This window comes from Herpailurus yagouaroundi, unplaced genomic scaffold (assembly GCF_014898765.1).
Source record: "Herpailurus yagouaroundi ecotype Mexico unplaced genomic scaffold, PumYag 77, whole genome shotgun sequence".
Taxonomy (NCBI): Eukaryota; Metazoa; Chordata; class Mammalia; order Carnivora; family Felidae; genus Herpailurus; species Herpailurus yagouaroundi.
Window position 1 is genome coordinate 2,120,318 of NW_024412388.1, and position 15,856 is coordinate 2,136,173.

The following is a 15,856-nucleotide window of genomic DNA, read 5'->3' on the forward strand; positions in this document are numbered from 1 at the left end:
GGCGCCAGGCGCTAACTTCCGCGGCCGCCCCTGCCCGCGGCGCCTCCCCTCCGCGCGCGCATATAACCCGCCTGGGCCGCCCGTGCCCGCCGTGCACCCACTGCCGGGCCGGCTCCGGCGTCGATGCCCCCGGGCTCCGACTGCACCAGGTAGGAAGCGCCGCGAGCCCGCGCGAGGGGGCCTGGGCGTGGCGCCGCGCGGCCTGCGGGGGCCGGAGCGCGGGGCTGGGGGGCACACGGGCTCAGAAGCTAGGGGTTGCGAGGAGGGGGCGAGCGTGCAGGAGCTGGGAGAGAGGATGACGTGGGGCACCCCTCCGGGGTCCCACCGGCCCCTGGGACGCCGCGCGGGTGGCAGGGAAGTGGCCGGAGTTCAGCCCGCGAGGAGATGGGGGGAGGGGGGGCCTGCCAGCAGTGGCTCTGGGGGGAGGAACAGCGTCGCTGGGATTCCCGGAGGGCCTACCTCCAGCTGACCCCTCTCCACCCCAGCGTCTGAGGGGAGGCTCGGGGAAGAGGCCGGGTCGGAGTGCAGGTGCCGATGGAAGTTGGTGAGCGTCCCTGTGGCTGACAAGCTCCTCCCCGCCGGTGCCCTCTCGCTCCGTCTGCACCCAAGAGGGCTGTAGAAATCCGGCCGGCCGCGTTACTCCCCACTTCCCCGAGGCTGAGACCCAGTGCTCCCCTGGACCCCGGCTCTGGGCGTGACCACCAAGCCACATCCATGGGGCCAGTCACTAAAGAGCCAGGGTTCCAGAGGGACATCTCCAGGTGGTTCCGAGCTGGCCAAGGGTGCCTGGTCTGTCTTCTGAGCCTGTTTCAGGAGGAGCAGAGTCAGGCCCCCGGCCCACCCTGGGGAAGCAGCTCCTCTGCCCTGGCTCCCTCGCTCCCTACCCTCCTTCCCTCGCATCCACTGTCCTTTCAGCCTTTGGAGGGAGGGAGCTATCGTTACCTTCTTACTCAGCTTGCATTTTTGTCTGGTCCCTAACCGGTTATGCAGAAAGTGTGCACATGGCTACATAAATAGACGGGTGACAGGTAGACCATTGTCAACCAGCAAGGGACCGGGGAGACAGTGCATGGTTAACTTCTGACCGGAGGTCAATCGGTCCCAACGATTGTTTATTAAATCACTGGACATTTGGGAACCGTTAGCACAATGGTTTGGTTCTGTTTGCTCTCGTTGTTGCTGTTTATTTGTATCGACTTCATAATCACCTCTGGAAGAAGACGAGTACAGAAATGTATCGCATTCCCGGGCTGGTGTCTACTGTTAGGTCCAGCCACCCATCTTTTGATTTACCCATTAAAGATAAAAAGGCATTGCACTGAGAACAATTTGAGATTTTGCAACATGCAGATTCACGGATTGTGTGTGTGATTTTAAAAATAAGAGGCTGCGGGACTGTGCCTGCACAGCGGCCTGTCGGCCGGGGCTGCCGCAGGTGAGCTGGCCCGGCAGCTGGCACTTGTAGATTGTCCGCAGTGCTTATGCCCTACTCGCTGTCTTTCTAGTGAAGGCCATGGGGAACAGGGTCGTCTCTCCAATTTCTGAAGAGTAGCCCATGGGAAGTCCAGTCTGAGACAGAGATTAAGCAGGGGGATGTGGAAGTCAGAATGCTGGGGTTCGAATCCCCTCTCCCCAATTACAAGGCAATGCCCGTCTTTCACGAAGTGGCTCAAAAGTGATGGCGGATGGTTCCAGGTGCCGCTGCCCAGCTGGGAGAGCCAGGAGCCGGGGCGTGGGGGCAGCTCTGGGGCGGCCAGCAGGTCTCCCCTGGGAGGGAATGGAGTGGCTGGCATCCAGGCAGGAATCTGCCCAGGGCTTGGGTGGAGGCTGATGGCCCCAGTCAGGGGCACTGCCTCCAGGATGCCTCGGTTCGGGATTTATTTATAGAATATGCCCCACCCACATCTGGGAGTGGATTTGTAACATTGAGCACATGCGGAGACACAGCTAGGGTGGAGGTGGAGAGCCTGAGGACATAGGGAGAGAGGCAGACATTCACCCCCCGGGGTTCTGATACCCCGAAAGGGAACCATCTCATCTCATGGGTGGGGGGGTGGGGGGGGGCGGCATGTTCATCCACCTGGGAGACAGTTTCGAGGGGAATTTACCCTCTAGATACTTGTATGAAAGGCGTCACTAACATGAAGTAAAATAAAATAAAATAAAATAAGATGAAATATAAAATAAAATAAAATATAAAATACAGAATATAAAATATAAAATAACAATAAAATAAAACATAAAATAAAATATAAAGTATAAAATAAAAAATAAAATATAAAATAAAATTAAAAAGATAAAATAAAACATAAAATAAAATATAAAATAAAATAAAAAACATAAAATAAAATATAAAATATAAAATAAAATAGGGCGCCTGGGTGGCTCAGTCGGTTAAGTGTCCGACTTCGGCTCAGGTCATGATCTAGTGGTTCGTGGGTTCGAGCCCCACGTCGGGCTCTGTGCTGACAGCGCACAGCCTGGAGCCTGTTTCAGATTCTGTGTCTCCCTCTCTCTCTGCCCCTCCCCCACTTGCACTCTATCTCTCTCTGTCTCAAAAACAAATAAAAATTTAAAAAAATTTAAAAAGTAAAACAATAAAATAAAATATAAAATAAAATAAAATAAAAAATAAGATAAAATAAAATATAAAATAAAGCATAAAATAACATATAAAATAAAATATAAAAACAAAATACAAAATAAAATATAAAATAAAACAAAATATAAAATATAATATAAAATAAAATAAAATAACAAAATAAGACATAAAATAAAATATAAAATAAAACAGAATAAAATAAGGGGGAAAAAAGACGTCGCCCACACGGTGAGCCTCCGGTTTGCCAGAAAGGCAGAAACATTTTCCAAGTGGGTTTCTTCCGTCCGGCCCCCATGAAAGGGGAACGTATGCCTTTATTTCCCAGGTTGGGTATTTCTGTGGGAGTGACGAGTCAATGTCTTTAAAGCATGTCATGTTCTCATGTATTACCTTCATAGAGCAAGAAAGGGGAAAGGAGCAGATGGCACCTCCCTCACCACCCTGGGGGTCTTCTCTCCAGGTGGGACCGGCTTTCCTATGGACCGGTTCCCCCTCCCCCTCCCAGCCTACCCCTGCCGAGTGCGTCCAGGTCCTGCCCGATTTCTTTCACAAACGCAGAGGACACATCAAAACACACAACCATGTCTCCTTGACAAGTTGCCTCTGAAGCAAGTTACGTGGGACGCCTGGCAAGTCCTTTCCTTGTGTGTTAGGTAGAGGAAGGTGGATTCTGGTTTCTAGAAAAGTTCCCTCTGCTCACTGGGCTTCAAGTTAAAGACACGTCATAGCCAGGTGGGCTCCAAGAGACAAGCTCAAGTGGTTATAAACTTTCCATGTGTCCCCCCTGTCCGCCCACCCCCCCCCCCCCCCCCACCTCTGCCCACTCTGACCAGGATTCCTTAGCAGAGCAGACATTTGCTCATCAAAAGTGCTTTCTTTTCCGGGACACGCTGCCCTAAATCAGAGACCCAAAGAGAAAAAAAAAAAACTTCAGCCAAACAAGTTTTGGTTGAACAGCTCTGATAATACCTAACATCGAGCGGTGGCTCAAGCTGGGACTGAGCTGAATGCTCGGTACATTCTTTCCCTATAATCCTCACAGCCCGCAGAGTGGGTGCTAGCTTACAGAGGGGAGGTGGAGATGTCGGAGACTCGCGCACTTGCCCAAGGTTACAAACAGCAGGGTGCAGGAGTCGGGGCTCCAGAGCAGAGAGCTCAGCCGGGAGTGGAGCTGCGGGGCTCCACCACCCCTGCGGCGACCTCAGGGCACCGCCCGACCCTGGTGCTGCCGGGCCATCTAAACCGGAATGTAGGGATGCTGTGACCTGCGGTGGGGAAAGTCGAAACCTTTCTTTGTGCCATTTCTGCAGCATGAATTTCAGCATCCCGTCCGATTGTGGACGTGACAGCAAACCCCTATTTTAGTGGCGCCTGTGACCTTTTCTGTGAGAGGAATCACCGATGTTTTCACCGTGCATCACAGTGGCCGTAGAAATTAAAAAATTTCGTTTCTGCTTGTCACCAAGTTGAAATGAGGAGTTATGAGACCCGCGGTGGGACCTTGTCATTTCATGCGTAAAGAAACACGTCCAGATTTAAGTCACAAATTTTCGTTTTGATAGCTGTGGTGGTTTTCTGGAGCACCCACCGTAACAGATTACAGAGACTGGGCGGCTTAAACAACAGAAACTTACTCTCTCCGGGTCTGGGGGCCAGAAGTCTCAAATCAGGGCGTGGCTGTGACTGCTTGGCGGGGGAGGGGGGGACAGAGCCTGAGCGGGCCGTCCTGATCTAGGCGAGTTCCCAGGGTGTTCATGTGTATGGGAGCTGTGGGCCCGCCTGCCTCCCTGTCTCCCTAGGGAGGCCCTAGCCTTTCCCTCCTGGGAGCTGCCCACGGGAACTCACCTGGGATCCCCGGAGGGCAGGATTCCCCAGGGAAGGCTGGTGCAGCCCCCTCCCGCCCTCACCAGGCAGGCACAGAACACCTGGGCACTGCCCGTCCGGCCGTGCCAGCAGCCAGGGTGCAGGGCCCGAGCACGCAGGGCCAGGCTGGGAACCCGGTGCAGCCAGGGACATCTCTCCTTTGTGATCCTGCTCAGAGTGGCTGCACGCAGGAAGTTCCTGTCCCTGATGCCCGCCCAGCACCAGCTGGTGAATCGCTCCCTGTGGCCCTGGATGCCTGTGGGGAGGGGGCGGACATCTGGGGAAGCCTCTGGCTAATTGGGCAGGTGGCTTCTCGCTGGGGGAGGTGGGGGGGGCGGTTTGCACCGGTTCCTTTAAAATGGGCAGGGAGGATGTCCCCTCACCCCTCCTGCCCCGTCTCCCGGGATTTTAGAGGTGACTTCTGGGTTCTGTTTCCTCCATTGGTCTGCACCACAGGAGCAACATGCAGAGGTGTGTCTTCTGAGGCTCACCTGGGCCGTGCACACTCTGGCGGGGCTGGGTGGGGGCGGGCGGAGGGGTCAGGGACGGGTCCTGGCGTGGGTCCTGCCCTCCCGCCAAGCGATGCCCAGTAGAGGGGGCGTGAAGATTGTGGGCCACCTGCCACAGAGACAGGCGTCACTTTTGCAGAGGTGGCAGCTGTCACGAGGGAAAGCTCCTAAGTGTGGGCGCACAGTTAAATAAACAGACCCAAACGTGCTTCCCCAGACCGCAAGCTCTGGCACCTGCCCTATGCAAATGTGGGTCTGCGTTAGGGAGCGAGTGAGGGCCGCTAGGCATTGGGGTGTAAATCGAGGCCGCTCCACGTCGAACCGCTGTGATCCGCACCGTCTCAACTGCCCGCTCCCTCTTCCTGGCCGTTTTCTGCTTCCCGCTGGCCCCGACCACCAGCAAAACCCCGTAATTAGGCATCTCTTGTCGGGTTTTTTTTTTCTTTCGGAGGAAGGCAAGCCTCAACTTGCTTCTGGGTTCTTAATTTTTGATCAGGGATGCTCCTTGACTAATTATTTGGCAGTAATGAGGGAGGAGGCATCGAGTGGGGGACGTCTCCCTGAGCTTTCAGACCAAGCCGTAAATGTAAGGATGAGGCATTTGGTAAACAGGACGCTAATTGGATTAATGCGAAATAATGAGTTCTAGTGAAAATAACAGAAAAGACGATTGTAAGATTGAGGTCAAGGTAATTCCAAGAACACTGTCCAAATCTCCCTCTGGTCGATTTGATCTCTGAAAATATTTAGAATAAGACAAAGAGTCTACTCTCCACGGTGAAATGTGTAGGAGAGTAATTTCTGGACAGCATGTTTTATTTATTTTTTTTTTAATTTTTTTTAACGTTTATTTATTTTTGAGACAGAGAGAGACACAGCATGAACGGGGGAGGGGCAGAGAGAGAGGGAGACACAGAATCGGAAGCAGGCTGCAGGCTCTGAGCCATCAGCCCGGAGCCCGACGCGGGGCTCGAACTCGCGGACCGCGAGATCGTGACCTGAGCTGAAGTCGGACGCTTAACCGACTGAGCCACCCAGGCGCCCCTGGACAGCATGTTTTAAAACAAGAAAGGCTCAAGGGGAGTGGCACGGGGTAAAGGGCTGGGAACCCTGGCCGGCTGCTTTTCCAGAGTTTCCGGGACTCTCTGGCCCCAGATCAGTGTGAGTGACGAGCAGAGCTTGAGTTACTGACTTTCTCCTTCTTCCAGTTACTGTAGTGAAAACCCCTCCATTTGCTTTGTCTCTCCAACTCCCTTCTCTGGCGGCCAGGACAGCCCTGCCAAATCCAAGAGGCCGGGTATGGACCAGTGCTTTGCCCTTTGTGACCTTTCGAATTTCGTGCTATTCGAAGGCATTCCATTGATGAGAGTTCTTGATGGTAAAAGGTGACAAAATCATGGTGAGGGTGGCCCTGCTTAGGAACAGGCTAGAAAGGGGCTCAAATCCACCCCAGATGTGCTACTTAGTCACGTGATCTTGCAAAGCTTGGCTTTTGTGGGATGAGAGGAAGAAATGTCTTCCCAGAAACACTGTGGTCCCAGAGCGCCGCCCACAGTCCCTCATCTGGGCCCCTCATCTGGGTGTCATACTGGGGGCCACTGGTGTTTCAGAATTCAGATTAAAAGAAGAATACTTTAGAAGACTAGCACAGTACCTGCATCTTGTATTAAAAATGTTTTTGAATGTTAATTTATTTTTGAGAGAGAGAGAGAGACACAGCGTGAGCGGGGGAGGGGCAGAGAGAGAGGGAGACACAGCATCCGAAGCAGCTCCAGACTCCGAGCTGTCAGCACAGAGCCCGACATGGGGCTTGAACTCGCGGACCGCGAGATCATGACCTGAGCCGAAGTCGGACGCTCAACCGCCTGAGCCACCCAGGCCCCACCCCCCATGAATCTTGTATTTTAGAAACACCACCAAGGGGTTCGATGGAAGCACCCCGCAGTCCGGCTCTCCCCCGTTGCTGCAGCAGAGGGCCAATGAACGTTTACACTGAGTGGGTTTAGAGTTTGCATCCGCCCAGCGGAGTCCGCCCCAGACGGAGGGAAAGAACTCCCAGTTTTCTGAGCTCTCCGGATTCCCAAAAACGTCCGGAAGTGAGGCTAGGCTGTATTCCACTGAAGACTTAATTTGCGCATTCATTCGTGGCTCGTGTGTGAGGGGGCGCCCACCCTTTCCCTGCAGGGTCTGAGCAGGCAGGTGGGGGCCACGCCCAGGACCCACCGGACCTTGGCACCCTGCCGAGGGCCTGGGAGCGGGCTTTGTTCATGGGGGTGGGGGGTGTGGGGATGGGTCTTGACGGTGGGATGAGGTGGGGGGACAGCTGGGGGGCAAGAGAGCCCGTCCCCACGGCTCCAGCAAGCCCCTTCCCTCGACGTTTGGAAACCTGCACTCAGGAGGGGGGGTGGTCGGACACCTGATGCTCAGGAGACAGGAGCCCAGTGACGGCCTTGAACCGTGAAAAACAGAAACAGACACGGGAAGTACGCGTGCCGCCCGGGTGCGCCTGGAGGAGGCGGCTCGGTCACGCGATTTGTGCGGGGTTTATTTCCAGCCTCTAACCGCCCCACGTTGGAGAAGTCACGCGACCTCCGCGCCTCCCTTTCCTGGGCTGTAAGATGGGGTCAGTAGTTTTTCTCGTGGGGCTGATGGAGGGCCTGGGACTAGGGCCTGTAAGACACTCAACACGGTCCCCGTGCAGAGAAAGCCGGGTGTCAGGCTGGAGCAGAAGGCGTCCCGGCCTGTGCGCTGCCTTGTGGCCGCTGTTTCGCTTTCGAGCACGTTTCCGGGGTCTCGTCCTTGTGAGGCAGGGGTGGCTGGTAAACGTGAGGGAGCAGGAGGCGCAGAGGCAAGGGAGGAAGGGCGGCTGAGCAAACAGCCACCAAGGTCCCCCCGCCCGACCGCAGAGAGGCACGCCCTGTGTCTCCCCTGCAGAAGCGGGACCTTCCAACTCAGGAATGAATAAATGCCGACCCTGGGCCTTCTCCTGGAAGAGTGAGGGCCCCCCAGGCACCCATGTCCTAAGGCCCCAGACCTCTGGTCATGTTATTCACGTGGCCAAAGGGACGGTGACTCAGTCGGGGACCTGGAGGTGGTGATGACCCTGGAGCGTCCAGCTAGGCCCGTGGCATCCCACAGGCCCCTGTAACATGGAGGCTGGAGGGTCAGGGACAGAGGGGGCCGCGGCCGTGGAAGCAGAGGCTGCAGGCGTGGGCTCTGAATCTGCAGGAAGGGGCCTCGAGCCGAGGGACATGAGCACCCTGGCCGCTGGAAGAGGCCGGAAGTAGGAGGAAGCAGCCCTGCCACCATCTTGATTTTAGGCCCACGAGACTCCCCACACTCCGGGCTCCGGAACCCTGAGAGAGTGCGCATGCGGCCACACGGACGGAGCCTCGGGTGACGTTCTGCTCTCATCCTGCTCGAAAGACGCCCAGGCCCTGGGCCAAGGTTCACACCTGGACCTCGCGGATGAACATCGGGCCCCGGCCTAGGCAAGAGCGTCCCGGGAAGAGCTTTCCAACAGGGTCTTGTGGTGGCAGGAAGTTGTGTAGGAATGCTTGTCCGGCTCCCCACTGAACACCCCAAACTGGTGGCCATTCTCACTGCCTCGACTGTGTCCAGAGGCCCGTCTGACACCATCACTCAGGGCCACCCACCCACCTTTGGTCTCAGACATGGATGTCGGGGGCTGTGGCAAGGGTTCTCTGAGCCCTAAGTGTTCAGGGCTGTGTGTCCACCACCCAGCTCAGAAGGCAGGGCCCCAGCCTCCCGAGTCAGGCCGTCCATCCATCTCTCTACAGGGGATGGGCTGGGAAGGAGGGCGTACCAGGAGGTCACCCGCACAGGAGCCCTGGTGATGAGATCTCAGGCCATGAGATCTCATGGGCCTGGGGAGGGGGGGACCCTCCCAGGGTCGCATGGCTTCAATGAGGGCCGCTTCCCAGACGTGCAGGTCACGGCACCTACCTGCTGTGGTCAACAGCCGGCCGTGGGCATCCTGGCATTGCCCGCTGGCTGCTTTGCCTCTTTTCCAGGACCGGGGAACACCTCCCTCCCGCCACCGCCCACTGTCCCTGTGTGGCCACAACGCCTCACACCTGCAGGCGTGTGCACACGCACACAGGACTCCCGCAGCCCCATCCCATGCCTGACACACGGGCTGCACACAGACGCGGGCTATTCTGCAGAGATGTGTCCGTGTTCAGCAGGAGTCGGGGAGCCCACAGCTGCAGGCCGACGCTTCCCCAGGAACAGTCAGGGAGCAGAGCCCCTCGCCCTGGGTGGCCGGCCCCCCCCCCCCCCCCCGCCCTCCCAGGGAGTCCAGGTGAGAGCACCCTGGCAGCGTCCCTCAGAAGTGTGTGCGGGCGTGTGTGCTGTGTCCCTGAAGGGCGAGGGCTTTGGCTCCCGGGTCGGCCGCATCTTCAGTTTCCATCCAGCCCGGAGACCTTACCCTGCAGGGTACCCTGCCCCCCCCCCCACACCCCGCCGAGGGTTTCTCCCCAGACTCCACGGGGCCGCGGGGTCTGCTCCAGGGGCTCCAGGAAACCACTGCAAACAACGTTCCCCCAACTTGTGTTACGTGAAACTGGATTGGTCTCCTGTTGCCGCTGTAACAAATTACCACAAATTTTGCGGCTTAGAGCCCCGTGGATTTGCTTTCCCCGTAGTTCCGGAGGTCAGAAGCCTGAAATCCGTCTTTCTGGGCTAAAATCAAGGTGCAGGCGCGGGGTGCTCCTGGAGGTTCGAGGGGGAGAATGCATCGCTTGGCTGTTCCAGCTTCTAGAGGCGCCTGCACTTCCTGCCTCATGGTCCCTTCCTCCCTCTGCAAAGCCAGCAGGTCAGCACCTGTGCGCCCCCCTGACCTGCTGCCTCCCTCTAACCAGGACCCTGTGGTTATACTGGGTCCCCCCGCCCAGTACAAGATGCCTCCGCCCCTGGGTATGTCCCTTAATCCTGTCCGCATGGTCCCTTCTCCTGTCAGGCGGCTTGAGCTTTCTATGCTGCTGCCTGTGGTGAGGAAAGGAGGGGCAGTGAGTGGTGACACAGGTTAGGGCCCCAAATCTGGGCTTCCTCAGGGTCCTTCTGGCCAGTTGTTAAAAACACGTGCTTGGAGCGCTATCGACAATAGCCAAACTATGGAAAGAGCCCAAATGTCCGTCGACTGATGAAGGGATAAAGAAGATGTGGGTTATGTATACAGTGGAATATGACTCGTGACCAAAAAGGATGACTTCTTGCCATTTGCAGCAACGTGGATGGACCTAGAGTGTATAATGCTGAGTGAAAGAAGTCATACAGAGAAAGGCAGATACCATATGTTTTCGCTCCTATGTGGAATTTAAGAAACAAAACATGATCAGAGGAGAAGGGAAGGAAAAGCAATATAAAAACAGATACAGAGGCAAATCGTGAGAGACTCCTAAATACAGAGAACGAACCGAGGGTTGCTGGCGGGGTGTTGTGGGGGGATGGGCTAGACGGGTGATGGGCATTAAGGAGGACACTTGCTGAGATGAGCACTGGGTGTCATATGTAAGTGATGAGTCACTAAATTCTCCTGACACTAGATGTTAGCTAACCTGGATTTAAATTAAAAACAGATAAGTAAATAAATAACCCCCAAGATCTAGGTGCTAGGAAAAAAGAAAGAAAGAAAGAAACAAAAACCACGTGCTTGGAAAATCAGAATGCGGTCTCGAGGCCGCGTATTACACTGATTACCCGAATTTGCCGTGTGTGTGCATGTACGTGTGCTCCCACACGTACTGGCAGCACAAAACAGTTGAATATCAACTTCCTGGTTGGACCTAACGTTGAAAAAGGTGGGTCCTTTTTCAATCACCTGCTGCTTAGAATCACCCACTGACACGTCGCGGGTGGAATGCCATGTGTGTGGAACTCGCTGTAGCTGGAGGGCAGCCTGCCGCGGAGGCCGGGGGTAGGTTCACGGGCTGGTTGCACTGTGCTCTCTGTTTCTGTGTGCCTGTGGAAATTTCTCTGATGAGGACTACAGGGGGACGTGCGGGCGTGGCTGACACAGCCCCACTCTGAGCCCAGCTTCCAGCTCTGCTTCCTGCGGCCAGGGGCCTGTCCCCAGGTCGCTGTGCCGAGGGCATGGTGCTGCCCGCCAGCCCCAGGGCTCCCAGCCACGCTCCGCCCCGGCGGCCCCAGGCTCCAGGCCGGCCACGCTGCTTCCTTGGTTCCAATGTCATTGCCTAGGCGACCGGGACGCTGCCTCCACCTCCTGCCTGCCCAGCCAGGAGCTGCTTTGGGCCTCCCAGCCGCCAGCCGCCTCCGCCTCCGCACCGACCCCGACCCACCCTCAGGGCCCAGGCTCCGCCAAGGTAGGCTTGGGCTCAGCCTGGCTGCCTCTCTCAGGCCTGAGCGTGGGGTCCTGTCCTGGCCTCCCGGCCACACAGCAGCCACCTGCCGGGAGGGACAGAGCCCCCTTCCCGCTGCCTTCCACCTGGCACCCAGGAGTGGGGTGCCCTGGGGGCACAGAGGGCAGACAGGGAGGCCGTGTCCGTGGTTCCCTGATGGGCAAGGAAGACCAGCCCCTTCTGGTGGCACTTTGCAGAGCCCTCTGCCCTTGGGGGGCCCTGAGTGACCCAAAGGGCCCCGGGTGGGGGGGGGGGCCAGGCTGGGTGGGGGCAGAAGCGGCTTCCTTCCGGCTGCCTCCTCCCCTTGGCCTGCTGGGAACTCTCTCTCTCCACTTCCTGCCAAGGAGGCACGGCCTGCCCAGGCCAGGCATCACCCTCCTTAGCTTCTTGTGTGGCTCAGTCGTGGTCGATAGGTGCGGCCATCCCCACTGCACAGGCCAGAAAACAGAGGCCCCACACGTGCAGGCTGAAGGCACTGAACCTGTAGCTGGTCGCAGCGCGTGAACCGGCGTGAACCGGCTTGGAAGGGGAGGCGGGACACGTGTCCTCATCCCCCTGCCCCTCTGTCGGCGCGGTCCGTTATGCCATGCGCTCCCAGCTCGTCTGGACCCCGCCAAGGCCTGCCTCACCGACCGCCTGCCTCTGGGCTCGCCGGGCCCACGTGTGCCTGCCAGGATGACCTTGTCCTCGAACGTCCCGCTGCGTCCCCGCTATAGCTGGGCCCTGAATCTTGCTGCCCGTAGTCCACAGGCTCAGGGCCCTTTGTGTGGCCTCCAGAGGGCCCCGTCCCTTTTCCGGCCCACCCTGCTATTCCTGCTGTCCCCGACCTAAAGGCTGCCAGGGCCTGTCCTTGGCCGAGCTCCACCCTGTCGGTGCCCATTCTCCCCGGGCCCCCAAGTTCAATGTCCGCTTGGGAGACCTGCAAACGACAACGGTCATCTGGGCCTTCGCGCACCCTTGTGCTGACGCTGGCCGTGATCCACACCCCTTCACGGCGCCCTTTACACTAGGGGGTAAAAGCTGGTTTATTTGTCTGTCCACCAATAGAGGGGACCTCCTGGAGAGCAGGGCTGCCTGGTGGGGACGAGAGTGGGCTCGGACCCGGTCTGCGCTTCCCAGCTGTGTGGCCCAGGGCAGGTGACCTACCCTCTCTGCGCTTCTGTGAGAGCGTCTGGAGAGTAGGGATGCAGACTGCTTTCCTTCCTCCTGGGTGATTGAGGTCAATAAGTACAGAACACCCAGGCTGGAGCTGGGACTGGGCATCGTCGTCAGAAAGACAACCCCTAGGCTGAGGACGTGGGGGGCAGGGCGGAGCCCGTGGGGCAGAGACAGCTCTGTGGAACGCTGATGGATGTTTCTGGAGCGAGTGAGGGATGGCTGGCCAGCTTGGGGGAAGTCACGTGGGATGTGCAGGGGACCTCAGAGGAGGGAGGAACATACTGTGGGAGTCGGACTGAGTGTCGGCAAAGCAGCTGGTGTCAGTGACTTGGGGTGGGGGGAACCCCAGGCAGTTAGTGCGTTTCCAGGCCCAGAGCAGGCGTCCAGAGCGCCAGAGGGTCTGCATGGAGGTTGGGGGACACACCTGAGGGGCATCTCCTTCTAGGAAAGTAGGGGTGTCTAGAGGAGGGTGGCTGGGAGGGATGATGGTTTGGGAACAACCATCCAGAGCACGGTTGAAGGAGCTCACGGGCTTGTCTGGGGAAGAGGAGATTACAGAGGACAGAGCAGGCGCCTCCAACGATGCCACGCTGGCCTGTGGAAGTGTGACCCCTCGGTGTAGAAACAGGGCCTGGGAGGGGAGGGTTGGAGGAGACAGAGAGGTCAGGGGTGCCTGGCAGCCCCGTGGGTGAGAAGCAGTGTCTGGTCACCGGCACGGGGCTCCACGGCCACCCCCTCCTGGCGGTCCCCGAGGTGGAGGCTCTTCCAGAAAGCCAGGGACTGTGCTGGTCACCTGTGCAGACAGGGAGCAGCTGCCACCTCAGTGTGCCGAGCGAACGCTCCCGGGCTCTGGGGATGCAGCAGTGACCGAGCCCCGGGGGAGCTGACATCTAGAGGCGGAAGCAGGGGGCCCGTCCAAGCCGCTGGGGCATTCCAAAGCTTCCTCCTGTGATGGGACACGGGTCTGTCTCAGCCTGCAGGCACCTCGTTCCTGGAGAGACCAGGATGCGGGGCGGGGGTTCTGCTAATGAGTCGGGGACGGGCCAGTGACCGTTGCTACCCCTGGGCCAGGGCCTGGCTTATGCCTCCACTGTCGCCTGCTCTGAGCGACCCCTGGCCGACTGCAACCCACGGCTGTTTCTCGAGCTCCCGGTGTGTCTGGATCACCCTGCAGGCTTGTTCCCACACACCGCAGGAAACAGTGGCTCAGAATGGGCAATACACCTGTCCAGGGTCACACAGCTGCCAAACAGCAGAGGTGGGCTGGCTGGGCGTGGACGGAGGGGGAGACGGAGCAGGGGTGCGGGGCAGTGCCGAGCTGCAGAGCAGGAAATGACGGGACAGGAGCCGTGTGCCTCGGCAGGACCTGCAGGTGTTGGGGGGAAGGACTCCGGCAGATCTGCAGAGGGCAGGGGGGCCCTCGCCGTGGGTGGGGGCTTCGGGGTGCCGGGCAAAGAAAGGGCTGGGCAAGGGGCTTTCCAGGCAGGATGCTTGGTGTGCAGGTGGGGTTGCAGGCTGAGGAGGGTCGGGCCAGGTTGAGGGCAGGGGTCATGAGCAAGGTTGCTGGAGCCAGACTGCTGGGTAGGGCTCTCGGCCCCAACTAGCTGTGTGCCCTTGGACGGGTGCCCTCACCTCTCTGTGCGTGTTCCCACATTGATAGTAAAATGAGCCGCAGATCTGCTGGTCTCACAGCCACCCCCCCCCTCGGGGATGCCGTGCTGGTTCGCGAGCCTTGGGTGTTTCCGGTTTAGTTCCTCTTCCAGGAGCTGGTCTGCGACAGCCCTTTCCCACAGGGCTGCTGGGGCATCGCCGATCAGCCGAGCCCTTCTCGCAGCCGAGGCCTGAACTCAGCCCCAGGAAGCTTGTGTTACCATTGTTTCCTTCTAGGAGTGCACAAAGCCCACGTGGTCAGAGGGCCTGTCTTACGTGGGTGCAAAGCCAACCCCTAGACTCAAAGCAAAACTTCTGGCAACCTGACTCACAGTTCTCTGGGCGGGCCCAGGTGCCGGGGGAAGGAGGCCGTGGGCCACGACGGAGGCCGGTGGCCGGGGTAAGAGGCTGGCAGATGAGAAGGGGCAGGGCCGGGCAGGGGGGGCTCCTGGGGTGGCTCCAGAGTCTCCCCCCACCCCCTTCGAGCGGGCCCCAGCCCAGGAGGGAGAGAGGGCAGCTGAATCGGGTACCTCCAGCTGTTTTCATATTTCACAAGTGCACCCTGGCCCAGGGAGGAGAAGCTAAATTTGTCCCTCCTTCCCAGGGCTTGCTCTCCCCCCAGCGTGGGCAGAGGGGCGGCAGGGAGTGGTCTCCGGGGGACATGAGGCCCCTAGTCATGCCCCCCTCCCTGGGCCCCGCGGGACCCCGTCTCTCCGGGGCGAGGATCTGGCCGGCCCTGTCCCGACCCAGCCTACCCTACCCTGCGTGGCAAGGTCAGCCCAGCTCTCCTGTAGCCACGTGGCCCGGGCCACAGGCAGGGGAGGGGGGTGGAGGTGGCTGCTGCCACTGCCCCCGGCTCCCTGAGGAGGGAGGCACTCCAGCCGGGTCCTCCAGCCAGGCCGCCCCCCACGAGGCCAGGGCCACCCTTGTTGCAGTGGGCGGCAGGAGCAACAGAGGCCTCTTGGCCCCAACCGCCCTGAATGCCCCGAGCGTCCTGCTGGAATTCGGCGGGGCCGCCACCCAGGGAAGGACGCCATTTCCCAGAGGGGTGGCCTGCCCGCTCCGTCCCCCCCTGACAGCTGCCTGAGCCCTCCACCCAGGTAGGGGGACTTCTGGGTGCCAGATCGTTCTCAGTGCCCTTGAATTGGGGCCACAGGGGTGACTAGAAGGGGTCCAGCCCAGGATGGCCCGAGTCCCCTCCTGCGATGGTCAGTCTGCTGCGTCAGTGTTTACTGGTGGGGGAAGGGGCCTCGTCACGGCCGTTGTGACAGAGCGGAGGAGACGAGTGTTTGTGAGTGGGGGTCAGGATGGAGCTCTTGGGCCTCGTTTCTTAGAACTGAAGGAAGTTGCCCCTCCTGGTGTGTGGGCACCCAGATGGCTGGGGGTGGGGGGTGCGGGCCCCGTGTCGGCCCTGTCTCGGGGCTCTATAGGCGGCTGGGACTGCCGTTCCCACGCGTGGGGTGCCTCTGTTTGCGGGGGCCTCGAGGGGGTCCCAGTTTTTCAGATGTGGCATTGGAGCCCGGGGCAGGCAGCGGGGACAGGCAAGCAACCCTCCCTGACTAGCAAGGCTGTCCTGTGGCCACACAGCCGAGGGGTGCTCCCACCTGCCAGCGACGGGGCAGAATGGGGGCATCCTGGCTAAGAGTCAGGGAGGACAGATGCTTCCTAAGGAGGCTGGGGTCTGGCCTGGCCTA

The 15,856-nt window shown here is 58.8% G+C and overlaps 1 protein-coding gene across 4 annotated transcripts in view; it reads left to right on the top strand.

The window, feature by feature from the left end:
* Positions 1 to 25: 25 nt before the first annotated feature.
* The window catches only part of TP73 (tumor protein p73), a 59,344-nt gene continuing 43,513 nt past the window's right edge, over positions 26 to 15,856 (top strand). Inside the window, exon 1 of one of the 4 annotated variants that reach the window (XM_040459329.1) lies at positions 26 to 149. The gene's annotated coding sequence lies outside the window, so the exon portion shown is untranslated. Of the gene's footprint in view, positions 150 to 11,210; positions 11,319 to 14,539; positions 14,563 to 15,161; positions 15,263 to 15,856 lie in introns of those variants that run through there. The other 3 variants (XM_040459319.1, XM_040459291.1, XM_040459301.1) reach the window with 3 other exon arrangements.